The following is a 16,743-nucleotide window of genomic DNA, read 5'->3' as shown; positions in this document are numbered from 1 at the left end:
TGATGACCTTGGTTTTTGAGTCCGTAGGCCTGATGCCGTCAGCAGCAATTTTCCTCCCCAGGAATTCGACTTCTGGTGCCATGAAGACGCACTTCGAACATTTCAGTCTGAGTCCCACTTTGTCCAGACAATGTAGAACCTCTTCCAGGTTGTTCAGGTGTTCGGCGGTGTCTGTGACACGGATGTCATCTTGGATGATTCTGGGGACGGACTTCAGTAGACTCTCCATATTCCTCTGAAATATGGCTGTAATATGGCTGTAGCTGAGCAAATTCCGAAAGAACACCTGTTGTAGATAAACAGTCCTTTATGTGTGTTGATGCATGTAAGTTTTTTTGACATCTCGACCAGCTCCTGTGTCATGTCAGATCCAGTTTAGTTAACGACTTCCCCTCGGCTAGCGTTACAAACACGTCATCAGCCTTCGGTAACGAGTATTGATCGTGTTTTGAAACTCGGTTGTACGTAACCTTGTACTCTCCACAAATCCTGACAGTGCCATCATTCTTCAACACAGGAACAACGGGGCTGGCCCATTCGTTAAATTCGACTGGTGATATGACCCCTTCACACTGGAATCTGTCCAGTTCAATTTCGACCTTCTCCCTCATTATGCACGGAACCTCCCGAGCTTTATGATGGATGGGTCTCGCATCCAAGTCCACGTGGATCTGCACCTTGGCTCCCTTGAATTTGCCGATGCCTGGTTCAAACAGCGAGGGGAACTTGCTCAGCACTTGAGCACATGGAGTATCACCCTCCAATGACAAAGCTTTGATATCGTTCCTATTCTATTTGATTTTTTTCTAGCCAATTCATGACGAACAGCATTCGACCATTGCCTGGAACAATCCATAATGGTAAATCATCATACGACACCTTGACTACTGCACTGCCAATCACCGTGATGCGTTCTTTAGTGTATGTACGCAACTTGGCATTGACTGGACTCAGCTTAGGCCTCACAGCCTTAGTGTCCCACAGCTTGTCGAATATTCTCTGGCTCATTATTGATTGACTTGCACCCGTGTCCAATTCCATCAGGTACCGGCACACCGTTAAGTTTCACATTAATCATTATCAGTTGGCTCTTGGTTAGGAACGAATACAGTCCATACACTTCCTCCTCTGGTATCTCGGATTGCACATCCTGATCCGCGCTGTACTGGTCATCATCCTCCACATGGTGTGTCTCAGCATGCTTGCTCAGTTGCAGACACATGCGCTGGAGATGTCCCAGTCTCGAACAGCCTTTACAAATGTATTGTTTAAACCAATACTGATGAGCCGGTGATTGTCCCCACAATACCAACACGGTGAAATTGGATTCATTCCCGTTGGTGGACTTTGGGCAGCCACGGGTTTCGCATACGCAGTCGAGTAAACCCTGCCATGTGCAACTCTGCCAAACGATGATACAATCTTGTTTACAGTACTTGCCGATTTCCAATTTTTCAATGATATCTGCTTTAAGTTTTTGTCCGTCATCATGCATGCCTGGGCAATCGTGATGGCCTTGCTCAAATCCAGCGTCTCCGCCGCCAGTAGCTTACACAGGATCACCTCATGGTTGATGCCAATTACAAAGAAGTCCCGCAGCATGTCTCCCAACGCGTTTTTGAACTTACATAGTCCAGCTAGACGTCTTAGGTCGGCAACGAATTCCGACACATCCTGGTCCTCAGAACGAACGTGCTTGTAGAATCAATATCATGAGATGATGATGCCTTCTCCTGGTTTGAGATGATCACGTCCAGAGCACACAATTCTTCATAGTCCTTATCCGTTGGACTTGCAGGTGAGAGAAGATTCTTTATGAGTCCATAGGTTTTCGGACCGCAAACCGTGAGGTAGACCCCCTGCACCTACCTGCGTCAGTGGGTTCCTCCATTTTGTTGGCCACCAAGTATTGGTCCAGGTGAGCTACAAAATCTGCGCAGTCCTTGCCCTCCATGAATCTCTCCAGAATTCCAATTGTGCTCATTTTTGCATGCGAAGGTTCTTAAGTTACCTCATGGCCAAATGTTATGTATGTAATAACTCGATAGACTGAATACTGTAAACTCACTCAGGTACGAACCTGGCTCTGCTTTATTCGGGCCCAAAGTGAATACATTACATGATGGCTTGCCTTTTATACCTGGGCCGCACACATGTGCGTACAGTCCAATGACCTCCGACAGTCGCGCCACCTGGTGGCTAGTAACCCCAAGCATACATACATGACAGTTTTAGTGCTTCTCTAGGGATTCCATTTGCTCCTGAGGCCTTGTTGTTTTTCAGTTGTCGGATGGCTTTTTCTACCTTATACTGGGTTGGGCTTGTGCTGAGATGGTGGTGGGTAGCATGCTGTGGGATGGAGTCAGGGACACTCATATCGAAGACAGAGTCTCTGTTGAGGAGAACTTAGAAGTGTTCCTTCCAATGAGCACTCACTGCCTCTCTGACCTTGATGAATGCCTCTCCGTTCTTGGCCCTCAGTGGGGTAGGGCCTTGGGTACTTGGGTCGTAGGTGGTCTTGACTGCCCTGAAGAATCCTCGCATGTCGTGGTTAACGGCTGAATCTCCTGCTCTTTCTGCACCCACCATTTGTTCTTTAGGTCGCGAGTTTTTTGTTGGACCTCGACTTTTAGACGTCTGTAGAACTGCTTTCTTGCTCTCGACTTGTGTTGCTGTTTCCAGTTCAAGAATGCCTTGTGCTTGCGGTTTATTAGCTCCTCGATCTCTTAGTCGTTCTCGTCGAACAAATCTTGGTGTTCCCTGGTCGAATGACTGAGCATCTCTTCGCAGGTATTAATTATGGAGGCCTTGAGGGCAGACTAGGCACTGTGGACATTCTGCATCTCTGGGTCAATGGGAGTCGCCAGATTGGCAGTGAAGCGCTGGCTGAAAAGTGCTTCCTTAGCCGGGTCGTGGAGTGCTCCAGCATTGATTTTCCTGCGGCATTGTTTTTGTTGTCTTCGCTGTTTGGGGCTACCTTGATGGTGATGACAGAACAGATTAGGCAGTGGTTCGTCCAGCAGTTGTCAGCTCCTGTCACGGCTGCGGTTGATGTGCATGTCCTTTCGATCCCTCACAATAATACCAACTAACAACACACAAGGGTAGGCACTTGGGTGTTTTATCCAATATTCATGTAAAGTTTCTGTTAATGTGCTGTCAAACACAGAAACATTTATTTTCAACACTTTGTGTTCTTAGACAGATTTTTGTCCACCTTTGAAAGTGGCTTAGTGAGTTGCAGTGAATGGTGAGATATAACACCCCTCCCTTGCCTCTCCCCACAACCCCCACAATGGTCATGAGTTTGAATGGAATGGCTTGAGCATTGTAGGAATGCTTTATGGTGTAGGTGTGGGGTGGAGCTAACCTGGCACTTCATGTGGCAGCAGGGGTCTACAGCATCGTAAAGTAAATCTGGCTATGGGGAGGCCATCCCTGGCCTCCAGGGCAGCAATGTGGTCGGGTGCTGATGGCCTGTGCCGTATCAGTTGATTTCAGAGAAGGTTGGTGTTGTTGTTGGTGCTGCTGGTGTGCCTAGTGATGCTGGTGTTCAGACTGATTGTGGTGGGATTCTGAGGACCAAGGTGAATGCACCGATGCTGATGGAACAGATAGCAGGTGAAGTGGAGATAACAGAACTGATCTGTCAATGGTTGGGGAGGTAATGAGCTCAGACTGGATGGAGACTTGTGTAAGGACTTGCACCATTCTGAATCTGTAGTGGAAATGCAGTTTAGAGAAGCTAGTGGTTAAGGAACATTTTTCAATTAGCTGGGAGCTTTGACTTGACACTTGAAGCTGTCAACTCATCAGCTGAAACAATGGCCACTGATCTCCTGTCTCAGCTTCACTGACGAGGTCTAGACACTGTGAGAAACCCGTGGGGGACCTGTAAATTTAAAAAAGCTGGGGAAAAAGCATTATTAAGCGGCTCAGCGCTGGCAGACCGACATTTTGTAATGGTGCGTGGCGGCAGGTTGACAGCGGGGTCCTGACCCGCTGTCAAAAGTAAATACTTTCCTACCCGACCTTTCAGCTATTGTGCCCCTCCACCCCCTGGAAAACCACCCCATGGTCTCTGAGATAGAAACAAAACAAATTCTGAAACTACCTACACATTAGCAAAATGAGTACTTTCAGTACTTCAAATGCATTGATATGGTTTGGTAATAGGTTTCTTCTGGAACAAAAGAGTTAAAAAATATATAAATGCTGTCATAAAAAGTGATGTGATGAATAAATATAAGTTGCACAGATGGATGGAAGAATAAACTAAACTTTGCTGACTGAAGTATTATGTTTGTCAGCCATCTGGCCATCAATTGAACAGCAGGTGATAATTATGCACATCCCTTATTGGATATAGAATATATTCTAACCACCTGGACATAATGGTTTGTTTTGTGTTGTAAGCTTCAAACGTTTATGGCAAATTTATAACTATCCTTTATTAGTTCTCTTTAGTTCTAGAATACTATCCAGTCAACAGTAATCCATTATTCTTGAAATTATGCCACACATACTATAGTTACTCAACAACTTTTGTATCAAGAAGTAATAATGTTGCATCATGCATTTGAGGGCAGAATTATCATAACTAAGTTGATCTGTATTAGTGAGCAATGCTTTCACACTTGCAAATTGTTCATGCAAAGTTTGATATGACATTCAGAAGCTGTAATTACCAAATCTATGATTTAGATTTACAGCTGAGAAGAAAATGAATGAGATGATTACAAAAATCAGTTCAACGATTCTTTAAGAGGAACTGAAACAACTTACATTCCAGAATGACTACTTACATTTTAAAATGGCAAGACAAAATTTTGCTGTACAGTGCAGGAAAGAACAGATGTTTGCTTGCTATATTACTTAAGTTTCATGATAGGTTGCATTATACTGTACCTGGTGCCAGACAATCAATTGTAGGATTTGAAGTGAACCGTGATTAATTAACAACAACAACAAAAACTTGTATTTATATACCGGTAATACCTTTAACGTAGTGAAACATCCCAAGGTGCTTCACAGGCTTACTGTGACGTAAAACAATTTCACACCGAGCCGCATAAATAGAAATTAGCGCAGGTAACCAAAAGCTTACTCAAAGAGGTAGGTTTTAAGGAGTATCTTGAAGGAAGAAAGAGAGGTAGAGAGGCGGAGAGGTTTTGGTAGGGAGTTCCAGAGCTTGGGGGCCTCGGCAACAGAAGGCACGGCCGCCAATGGTTGAACGATTATATTCAGGGATGCTCAAAAGGGCAGAATTAGAGAAGCGCAGACATCTTGGGTAGTTGTGGGGCTGGAGGAGATTACAGAATTAGAGAGGGGCAAGGCCATGGAGCGCTTTGAAAATAAGGATGAGAATTTTGTAATCGAGGCATTGCTTAACATATCAGCGAGCACAGGGGTGATGGTTGAGCGGAACTTGGTGCGAGTTAGGGCACAGGTAATCGAGTTTTGGATAACCCTCTAGTTTACGTAGGGTAGAAGTGGGAGACCAGTCAGAAGTGCATTGGAATAGTCAAGTCTCGAGGTAACAAAGGCATGGATGAGTGTTTCAGCAGCAGATTAATTGAGGCAAAGGTGGAGATGGGCAATATTACGGAGGTGGAAATAGGTGGTCTTAGTTATGCTGCGGATATGTGGTCAAAAGATAATTTCTGGATCAAATATGAGACCAAGTTTGCGAACAGCCTGGTTCAGCCTCAGACAGAAGTTGGGGAGAGGAATGGAATCAGTGGTTAGGGAATGGAGTTTATGGTGGGGACCGAAAACAATGGCTTCGGCTTCCCAATATTCAATTCGAGAAAATTTCTGCTCATCCAGAACTGGATGTCGGACAAGCAGTCTGACAATTTAAAGACCTTGGAGGGGCCGAAAGAAGTGGTGATGAGTTAAAGCTGGGTGTCATCAGCGTACATGTGGAAACTGACACAGTGTTTTCGGATGATGTCACCAAGATGTAGATGAGAAATAGGAGGGACCAAGGATAGATTCTTGGGGACACCAGAGGTAATGATGAGGGGGCGAGAAGTGAAACCATTGCAGATGATTCTCTGGCTCCAGTTAGATAAGTAAGAATGGAACCAGGCAAGTGCAGTCCCACTCAGCTGGATGACGGTAGAGAGGCTTTGGAGAAGGATAGAGTGGTCAACCATGTCAAAGTCTGCAGACAAGTCAAGAAGAATGAGGAAGGATAGTTTGCCTTTGTCACAGTCACAAAGGATGTAATTTATGACTTTGATGAGAGCCGTTTCGGTACTGTGGCAGGCACGGAATGTGGATTGGAGGGATTCCAACATGGAAATGCGGGAAATATGGGCACGGATTTCGGAGACGACAGCACATTCAAGGACTTTGGAGAGGAAAGGGAGGTTGGAGATGGGGCGGTTTGCAAGGATAGATGGGTTGAGAGTTGTTGTTTGAGGGGGGTGATGACAACAGATTTAAGGGAGAGGGGGGACCGTACCTGAGGAGAGAGAACCATTAACAAAATGTCAGCTAACATGGGGGCCAGAAAAGGAAGTTGGGTGGTCAGCAGTTTGGTGGGAAAAGGGCCAAGGGAGCACGAAGTGGCTCCCATGGACAGGATGAGCTCAGAAAGGTCATGAGGGGAGATCGGAGAGAAGCTAGAGAAAGATGAGAGGTCAGGACTAAGGCAGGGGGGATCTATGGAGGAAGTTTGGCCCAGTGAGCTCGGGGAACGAAGGAAAGAGGCAGAGGGGACCGAATGGATGGTCTCAATCTTAGAGACAAAGAAGTTCATGAGCTCCTCACACTTATTGTCGGAGGTGAGGGTGGAGACTGGGGAGAGGGGTTTAAAAAGGCGGTTTGCAGTGGAGAATAGAAGCTGGGGTTTATCTTTATATTCCAGAATGATTGTGGCATAATGATCGATTTTGGCAGATGAGAACAGGACCTGATTGTGCTTTATGTGGTCCAGCCATATCAGGCAGTGAATGGTTAAACTAGTTGTTCGCCATGTCCATTCAAGTCTGCATCCCTTGGACTTGAAGGAGCGAAGATCAGGGCTGTACCAGGGTAATGGCCAGGGTAAGAGAGAGCAATTGTTTTAACAGGGACTAGGGCATCAAAGGTGGTAGTGAGGGTGTGGTTGAGCTGATTGGTAGCTGCAGAATGGCATGGTGAATAGAGGGCCAAGGCTGGACAGCTGGGAGTTCATAAGTGCAGTTGTAAGAGAGTCGGGAGAAGTTCAACCTTCGTCGCCTCCAGGCCAGATCCAAGACTGTCCCATCCTCTGTCGTAAAGCTACTGTACGCGGACGACGCTTGCATCTGCGTACATTCAGAAGCTGAACTCCAAGTCATAGTCAACATCTTCACCGCGGCGTACAAAAGCATGGGCCTTACACTAAACATTCGTAAGACAAAGGTCTTCCACCAACCTGACCCCGCCACACAGCACTGTCCCCCAGTCATCAAGAACCATGGCGCAGCCCCAGACAACGTGGACCACTTTCCCATACCTCGGGAACCTATTATCAGCAAGGGCAGACATCGACGATGAGGTTCAACACTGCCTCCAGTGCACCAGCGCAGCCTTCAGCCACCTGAGGAAGAGTGTTCGAAGATCAGGCCCTCAAATCTTGCACCAAGCTTATGATCTGTAAATAACATGGATAGAAATATTCGGACACAGAGACACACAAGCAGGTAACAGAAGAAGGAGGACAGGCAACACAAGAAGGACAGGAAGACAGAAGAAGCAGCAGAAAAGGAACAGAAGCTGCAGAGAACAGCCAGAAGAAACCGCAGGTTACGGAATTAAGGACCACGAATTTCTGGTGATTGTATGTCTAAAGTCAAATTTCTCTCAGAAGTCTAGTCCTGTAGTTATAGTCGTTTTTTTTGTTGCGTAATAAAACTGGGTTAAGCCTAAATTTTGTCGCACGTGTTGTCCTTTTCCACTATAAGTTCCGAGGTCTAAGAATCAGAGCAGAGTGAAAAACAAACACCCTACAGAAATTGGTGGAAAACTGTTAATAGCTGCCCTCCTGTATGGCTCAGATACGTGGACCATATACAGTAGACATATTAGCACCACTTCAAGCTTAGTTTTGGCATTAATGGGACGAGCATTTTTGTCAAATCCAACAAGAAAACATCAATATGTCATTTGCTCCTAGCGAGTTAGGATAATGAAAGTTCAAAATTCTCAGAAGGTTGCCACTTTTTGGGAGATGGTTTACAGGGTCAGAGGATCATAAATCGGACTAGGAGAAATAATAGCCGAGGTGGTTGAGTCTTTCCACTGGCAATTATTGAACTGTCTCAATTTATAATGACTTGCGACCAGGTTTTCCACTGAAGCAAGCTTAGCTCAGTGGCAGCGCACTGATCTTTGAGTCTAACAGTTGTGAATTCAAGCTGCAGTAATTAACATGAGCAAATAATCCAGACTGACATTTCAGTACTGTATAGAGAGACTGCTGCATTGTCAGAGGTGCTGTTGTTTGAATGAGATGTTAAATCAAGGCCCTGTCTGCATATTCAGATAAATGTAAAATATCTTATGAAGCTATTCAAAGAAGATCAAGCGATTTCTCCTGATGTTCTGGCCAACGTTTGTTCCTTAATCAAACAAAAACACATTAACTGGTCAGTTATCTCATGTTCTGGTTTCAGGACTTTTATGTGCGCAAATTGGCCACTTGGTTGGTTACATGACAATGATTTCGACAATTAAAAAGTAATTCATTGGTTATGAAGCAGTTTGTGACATCCTGAGGATTAAAAACACTTTTTGGCTGTGTCAGTCAGCGGCTCAGTGGGTAGCACTCTCTAGGTGGGAGGGGCTAGGAGAGAGCAGGTGCTGCTGATTACTGCAGGAGTTGGAGTGAGTTTGTTAAATGTTGGTGGTTGGTTTTTTCAAATTTTAGGGCCTCTTTGGCCCATAAACAGCAGCCAAATGGCTGCTGAGGGGTCAGGAGTGCGTGGCTCCTCAGAGGATAATGCTCCCAGGATGAATTTAATCAGGGGAGAAAATATTGGGAGAAGAGAGAATAAAGGGCTCAAAGATTTGGGTTGGGACCCCAGGAGGTTTGGAAAAGAAAGCACGGTGGTAGTTCACTGCCAGGATAAGGAGATAAAAGCTTGGGATAAGATCCAGGCAGTACATGAGGACTGCGGTGAGGGAAGTTGCTTTGCTCGCCAACCAAAGCGGAATGTTGGATTCGAGGTGATGGTCAGTGGCCGAGAGGAGGTGGAAAGATTTTTACTGAGCCTGAAGGTTGGTGAGCAATTCTTGGAGATATCTGTCCTGTATTCTGAAGAGGTGGTAGTCTCATTCTTAAACCTGCCAATTTATGTTGAGAAAGATATGCTAATAAAAAAAGTGGACTCGTGGGATATTAAAATTTGTTTAGTAAAGAGGAAATACTATCCAGGAACATGGGTAGCAGATGGAACCCTTATGTAACGGTACGGTTCTCAGAGGGGGTGAAGTAATTACCGTACAGCATGAAATTTGAGAAAATAGGAGTGCAGTACTTCTGGGTACTACATGATAACAAGGTGAAGGTTTGCTGCTATTGTCTTGGATATGACCATCTTGTAAGATGTTCAGAGCTGTATTATTATAACTGTGGCGAGTCTGGACACATCGCTCGGAGTTGCAAGGCAGGGAGCTGTGGGGTGTGTCACAAAGGCCCCACCCACCGAAGGAAGCCCCTTGACCTACGAGGGGAAGGGAGAAGGAGGTGTGAGTAGAATGGCAAGAACAGAGCAGAGCAGGTGGAGGACATAGCCAGTGAACACAATGAGAAGAGTGCAAGAAGAGGCAGAAAACAGGATGGAAATGGTGAGAAAACATCCGAAGTACAAAGAGAGCTGAGGACAGCATGGCTCAAGGACAGAGTCGAGCCATGATATGGTGCGCCTCTCCCTAATCAATCCGGTGTCTGGAGTGATCGCGGAGGTGGGAGGGGGTTCTGGGATAAGTATAAGTACTCCAAAGAAAGTCGGGGAGTCGGATATCTCGGAGCAGGAGGACTCAAGACAAGGTGCAAGAGGCAGGAGCCTTAAAGTGCCAGCAGGATGGGAGCGGAGAGACAAAAATGCCAAAAGGGAGCAAGATGGGTGAAGACGTGCCATTGTCCCAGAGAGAGAAGAATCTGGGAGTAAGGGTCAGCAGTGGAGATGAGGCCAAAGGGAACGGCACTGTTATGTATGCAGCATCTTGTAACCAGCATTCTACCACCACTAGAGGGCGCATCTGTTGGAGTCCCAAGGGATCCCAGCATCCCTTGGGAACACTGCATATAAGCAGGCCTCCCATGCTGTGCCAGCACTCTGGAGTCAGAATAAAGAGACTAAGGTCACACTTACTCAAGTCTACAGTACTCAGTTACATTGCTTTATTTGAGACATAATAACTGGCGATGAGTAATAGATAACGAACCATCACACTAAAATGCAGTGTTGGTATTCTGGAGAAATTCTCAGAAGGTGATGATTGGGAAGCCTTCGTGGAGCGACTCAACCAATACTTCGTGACCAATGAGCTGGAAGGGAATGTGAACGCTGCCAAATGAAAGACGATCCTCCTCACTGTTTGCGGGGCAACAACCTATGGCCTCATGAAGCATCTTCTTGCTCCCCTGAAACAAACAACCAAATCGTATGAAGAACTGTGTATACTGGTCCGGGAGCACAAAAATCAGAAGGCAAGCGTTCTGATGGCAAGGTATCGATTTTATACATTTCAACAGACTGAAGGCCAGGATGTGGCGAGCTACGCTGTCAAACAAAGGCGCCTTGCAGGACATTGCAAATTCAGTGGATTCCTGGAGCAAATGCGAAGAGACATTTTTGTGCTTGGCATTGGCCATGAGGCTATCCTTCGCAAACTATTGACTGTTGAAACACCGAACCTCAGCAAAGCCATATCGATAGCCCAGGCAGTTATGTCCACCAGCGATAACACCAAACTAATTTCCCAGCATAAAGGTGCATCGGCAAGTACTGTACACAAAGTAATGTCGTTTTCAGGCAGGAATGAATATAGCAGAACGTACCGCCTGCAGCTGCACGACCTCAGATGGCTGAGTCCACCATCAAGTGCGAATGCGAGGCAATTAACACCTTGTTGGTGCTGCGGAGGTGATCATCAAGCCCATCAATGCCGCTTCAAACACTATGCATGCAAAGGCTGTGGAACAATGGGACACCTCCAGCAAATGTGCAGATGAGCTGCAAACCCTGCAAACCACCACGTTGCAGAGGAAGATCGATTCATGGCGGATCAAACTGAATTAGAGACTCAAACCGAGGAGGCAAAGTGTATGGGGTACACACCTTCACTATGAAATGTCCACCAATCATGTTAAAAGTTAAACTGAATGGAATTCCAGTATCCATGGAATTCGACACGGGTGTGAGTCAGCTTATGAACAAAAAGGCCTTCGAGAGGCTGTGGTGCAACAAGGCACAAAGGCCCAAGCTGAGCCCTATTCATACCAAGCTGAGAACTTGCATTAAAGAGCTGATCCCTGTAATTGGCAGTGCAGCAGTAAAAGTCTCCTATGATGGAGCAGTGCACGAACTCCCACTATGGATTGTACCAGAAGATGGCCCCACACTGTTCGGCAGAAACTGGCTGGGAAAAATCTACTGGAACTGGGACGGCATCCGAGCGCTTTCGTCCGTCGACAACTCCTCATGTGCCCAGGTTTGAGCAAGTTCCCCTTGTTTGAGCCAGGCATCAGAAATTTCTCTGGGGCGAAGGTGCAGATCCACTTGCTTCCGGGTACACAACCCATCCACCACAAGGCACGTGCAGTGCCCTACATGATGTGAGAGAAAGTGGAGATTGAGCTGGACAGACTGCAATGAGAGGGCATCATCGCGCCGGTTGAGTTCAACGAGTGGGCCAGTCCGATTGTTCCAGTTCTCAAGGGCGATGGCACGGTCAGAATTTGTGGGGACTATAAAGTAACGATTAACCGTTTTTTGCTGCAGGACCAGTACCCGCCACCCAAGGCAGGTGACCCATTTGCGACGCTGGCAGGAGGGAAGACATTCACCAAGTTGGACCTGACCTCAGCCTACATGACGCAGGAGCTGACAGAATCTTCGAAAGGCCTCACCTGCATCAACACGCACAATGGTCTGTTCATCTACAATAGATTTGGGATTTGATCGGCCGCTGCTATTTTTCAAAGGAACATGAGTCTGCTAAAGTCGGTTCCGCGCACCATGGTTTTCCAGGACGACCTATTGATCACAGGTCGGGACACCATCGCACACTTGCAGAACCTAGAAGAGGTTCTAAGTTGGCTAGATCGTGTGGGACGTGGGTTGAAACACTGTTTTCCTGGTGCCAGAGGTTGAGTTCTTAGGGAGAAGAATCAGACCCACCGACGCCAAGAAGGAGGCCATCAATAACGCGCCAAGACCACAGAACATGATGGAGCTGGGGTCGTTCCTGGGACGACTCAATTATTTTGGTAATTTCCTACTCTGGTTAAGGACCTTGCTAGAACCTCTACATGTATTGCTACTGGGAGATGACTGGGTATGGGGAAATCACAAGAGACTGCTTTAGAGAAAGCCATAAATCTGTTAAGTTCCATCAGACTGCTTGTTATGACCCATGTAAACATTTAATGCTAGCTTGCAGTGCGTGTTCATACAGGGTCGGGTGTGTATTACAACAAGCAAACGAATCGGGAACATTGCAACCGGTTGCTTATGCATCCAGGAGTTTGTCCAAGACCGAAAGGGCCTATAGCATGATTGAAAAAGAAGCTCTGGCATGCGTTTGAGGTGGAAAAAAATGCACCAATATCTGGGCTTAAGTTCGAGTTAGAAACTGACCATAAGCTGCTCATATCGCTATTCTCAGAGAGCAAAGGTATTAATACCAATGCCTCCGCTCGCATCCAAAGATGGGCGTTCACGCTGTCTGCATATAACTATGTAATTCGCCACAGGCCAGGCATAGAGAACTGCGCTGATGCTCTGTCGGCTACCATTGACAACCACGAGGGTGGAAATGGCACAGCCTGCAGACTTGCTTTTGGTGATGGATGCATTTGAAAATGAAAAGTCGCCCATTATGGCCTGCCAGATCAGGACCTGGACCAGCCCGGATCCCTTACTGTCCCTTGTAAAAAAAAAAACTCTGTCCTCCATGGGAGCTGGTCCAGCGTCCCAGCGGGGATGCATGAAGAGATCAAGCCGTTCCAGTGGCGCAAAGACGAAATGTCCATACAGTCGGACTGTCTTTTGTGTGGTAATCGCGTGGTTTTGCCTAAGAAAGGCAGGGAAACGTTCATATGCGACCTACACGGTGCCCACCCAGGCATAGTAATGAAAGCTATAGCCAGATCCCATGTGTGGTGGACCAGCATCGATCCAGATTTGGAGTCTTGCCTACACCAATGGAACACTGCACCCAGGGAGGCACCGCTAAGTTTGTGGTCATGGCCCTCCAAACCGTGGTCTAAGATCCACGTTGACTTCGCTGGCCCGTTTCTAGGCAAAATGTTTTTGGTTGTTGTGGATGCTTATTCAAAATGGATTGAGTAGGTAATAATTTCTGTAATCACGTCCACTACCACCACTGAGAACCTACGAGCCATGTTTGCCATGCCTGATGTCCTTGTCAGCGACAATGGGCCGTGCTTCACCTGCGCTGAATTCAAGGAATTCATGATCCGCGATGGGATCAAGCACGTCACATTTGCCCTGTTCAAGCCTGCATCTAATGGCCAGGCAGAACTGGCAGTCCAAACCATCAATAAAAGCTTGAAACGCGTGTTGGAAAACTCCCTGCAGACCTGCCTGTCCCGAGTCCTGCTCAGCTACGCACAAGACCCCACTCACTCACTGGCATTCCCCCTGCTTAACTGCTCATGAAAAGGGCACTCAAAACAAGGCTCTCTAGTCCATCCTGATCTCCAGGATCATGCCGAGGGCAGGTGGCATCAACAAAGCTTGTACCATGATCGCGCAAATTTGTCACGCGATATTTGAAGTCAATGACCCTGTATTTTTACTCAACTATGGACATGGTCCCAAATGGCTTGCTGGCACTGTCTGAGCCAAAGAAGGGAGTAGGGTGTTTGAGGTCAAACTTGCAAATGGACTAACTTGCAGAAAGCATTTGGACCAAACCAAACGGAGATTCACAGACATCCACGAGCAACCTGAAGAGGACACCACCAACTTCGAACCTCCGATACACACACAAGTGCCAACCGACATCACGGTTGACCATGAAGCTGAACTCATCATCCCCAGCAAGGCCAGCTGCTCAGCAGCCCAGCGAAGGCCCAACCAACTCACCTGCACCTGTGTTTGTACCGAGATGATTGACTCGGGAGCAGAAAGCCCCAGATCATCTCACCCTGTAAATAAGTGTACTATTGACTTTGGGAGGGAGTGATGTTATGTATGCAACACCTTGTAAACATTCTAAGGCCACCTGAGGGCGCATCTGTTGCCGTCCCAAGGGATCCCAGCAGCCCTTGGGAGCACTGCAAATAAGCAGGCCTCCCATACTTGAGTCAGAATAAAGAGACTAAGGTCACACTTAAGTCTACAGTACTCAGTCACATTGCTTTATTTGAGACATAACAGGCACTGTTGGACAAACCATGATAGCAGGAAGATTCTGAGATTATGTATCTGACGCAGAACAAGGACGAGAGATTACAGAAGAGCTTGAGAGTGAGGAGCCAGAGGGGGATGGAGACATGCAATTGTGGAAAGGTTAGTGAGGTGCAGAAGGAGGGAGAAGGGGAAGTCCCTTAGCCCAAACCTAATATAAGGAAGAGGCTGAAACGGCAGGGAAATTTCAAACAAAGTGAAAAAGCCAGAGGATGCAGGAGAAAGCAACAGTTGCCCGAAAAGTCAAGAAGGAGCATGAGGGGAGGGAAGAGCCGGAGATTAAATAATGTGATTATCAGACATTCTTCCTTTTGGAGCCATGATTACATTGGTCTCAACTAATGTGAGTGGACAGAGAGGAGGGGAGGGGGGACGGGAAATTGCAGCAGTTGTTTTAAAAGCACTGAACAGTTGTGTTTGCAAGAAAGCTTTTGGGATGAGGATATTAATTGTACATACCTGTCTGGAGTAAAAATAATATGGGAAAGGTGGCTCAACTGTGGATAACAAGAGAAATTAAGGATAGTGTTAAATCCAAAGAAGAGGCATATAAATTGGCCAGAAAAGCAGCAAACCTGAGGACGGGGAGAAATTTAGAATTCAGCAAAGGGTTTAATTAGGAGGGGGAAAATAGAATATGAGAGGAAGCTTGCTGGGAACATAAAAACTGACTGCAAAAGCTTCTATAGATATGTGAAGAGAAAAAGATTAGTGAAGACAACTGTAGGTCCCTTGCAGTCAGATTCAGGTGAATTTATAATAGGGAATAAAGAAATGGCAGACCAGTTGAACAAATACTTTGGTTCTGTCTTTGAAGGAAGACACAAATAACCTTCTGAAAATACTAGGGGACCGAGGATCTAGTGAGAAGGAGGAACTGAAGGAAATCCTTTATTAGGCGGGAAATTGTGTTCGGGATATTGATGGGATTGAAGGCCGATAAATCCCCGGGGCCTGATAATTTGCATCCCAGCGTACTTAAGGAAATGGCCCTAGAAATAATGGATGCATTGGTGATCATTTTCCAACAGTCTATTGACTCTTTTTTTTTTAAAAAGGAGGGAGAGAGAAAACGGGTAATGAAAGACCAGTTAGCCTGACATCAGTAGTGGGGAAAATGTTGGAATTAATTATTAAAGATGAAATAACAGTGCATTTGGAAAGCAGTGACAGAATCGGTCCAAGTCAGCATGGATTTATGAAAGGGAAATCATGCTTGACAAATCTTCGATAATTTTTTGAGGATGTAACTAGTAGAGTGGACAAGGGAGAACCAGTGGATGTGGTGTATTTGGACTTTCAAAAGGCTTTTGACAAGGTCCCACACCAGAGATTGGTGTGCAAAATTAAAGCACATGGTATTGGGGGTAATGTACTGACGTGGATAGAGAACAGGTTGGCAGACAGGAAGCAGAGAATCGGGATAAACGGGTCCTTTTCAGAATGGCAGGCAGTGACTAGTGGGGTGCCGCAGGGCTCAGTGCTGGGACCCCAGCTATTTACAATAAAAATTAATGATTTTGATGAAGGAATTGAGTGTAATATCTCCAAGTTTGCAGATGACATTAAGCTGGGAGGCGGTGTGAGCTGTGAGGAGGACGCTAAGAGGCTGTCGGGTAACTTGGACAGGTTAGGTGAGTGGGCAAATGCATGGCAGATGCAGTATAATGTAGATAAATTTGAGGTTATCCACTTTGGCGGCAAAAACATGGGCAGAATATTATCTGAATGGTGGCAGATTAGGAAAAGGAGAGGTGCAACGAGACCTGGGTGTCATGGTACATCAGTCATTGAAAGTTGGCATGCAGGTACAGCAGGCGGTGAAGGCGGCAAATGGTATGTTAGCCTTCATAGCTAGGGGATTTGATTATGGGAGTAGGGAGGTCTTACTGCAGTTGTATAGGGCCTTGGTGAGGCCGCTCCTGGAATATTGTTCAGTTTTGTTCTCCGAATCTGAGGAAGGACATTCTTGCTATTGAGTGAGTGCAGTGAAGGTTCACCAGACTGATTCCACGATGGCAGGACTGACACATGAGGAGAGACTGGATCAACTGGGCCTGTATTCACTGGAGTTTAGAAGGATGAGAGGGGATCTTGTAGAAACATA

Source organism: Pristiophorus japonicus, chromosome 1 (assembly GCF_044704955.1).
Source record: "Pristiophorus japonicus isolate sPriJap1 chromosome 1, sPriJap1.hap1, whole genome shotgun sequence".
Taxonomy (NCBI): domain Eukaryota; kingdom Metazoa; phylum Chordata; class Chondrichthyes; family Pristiophoridae; genus Pristiophorus; species Pristiophorus japonicus.
The sequence above is the reverse complement of the archived record's forward strand: the minus strand, read 5'-3'. Positions refer to the sequence as shown.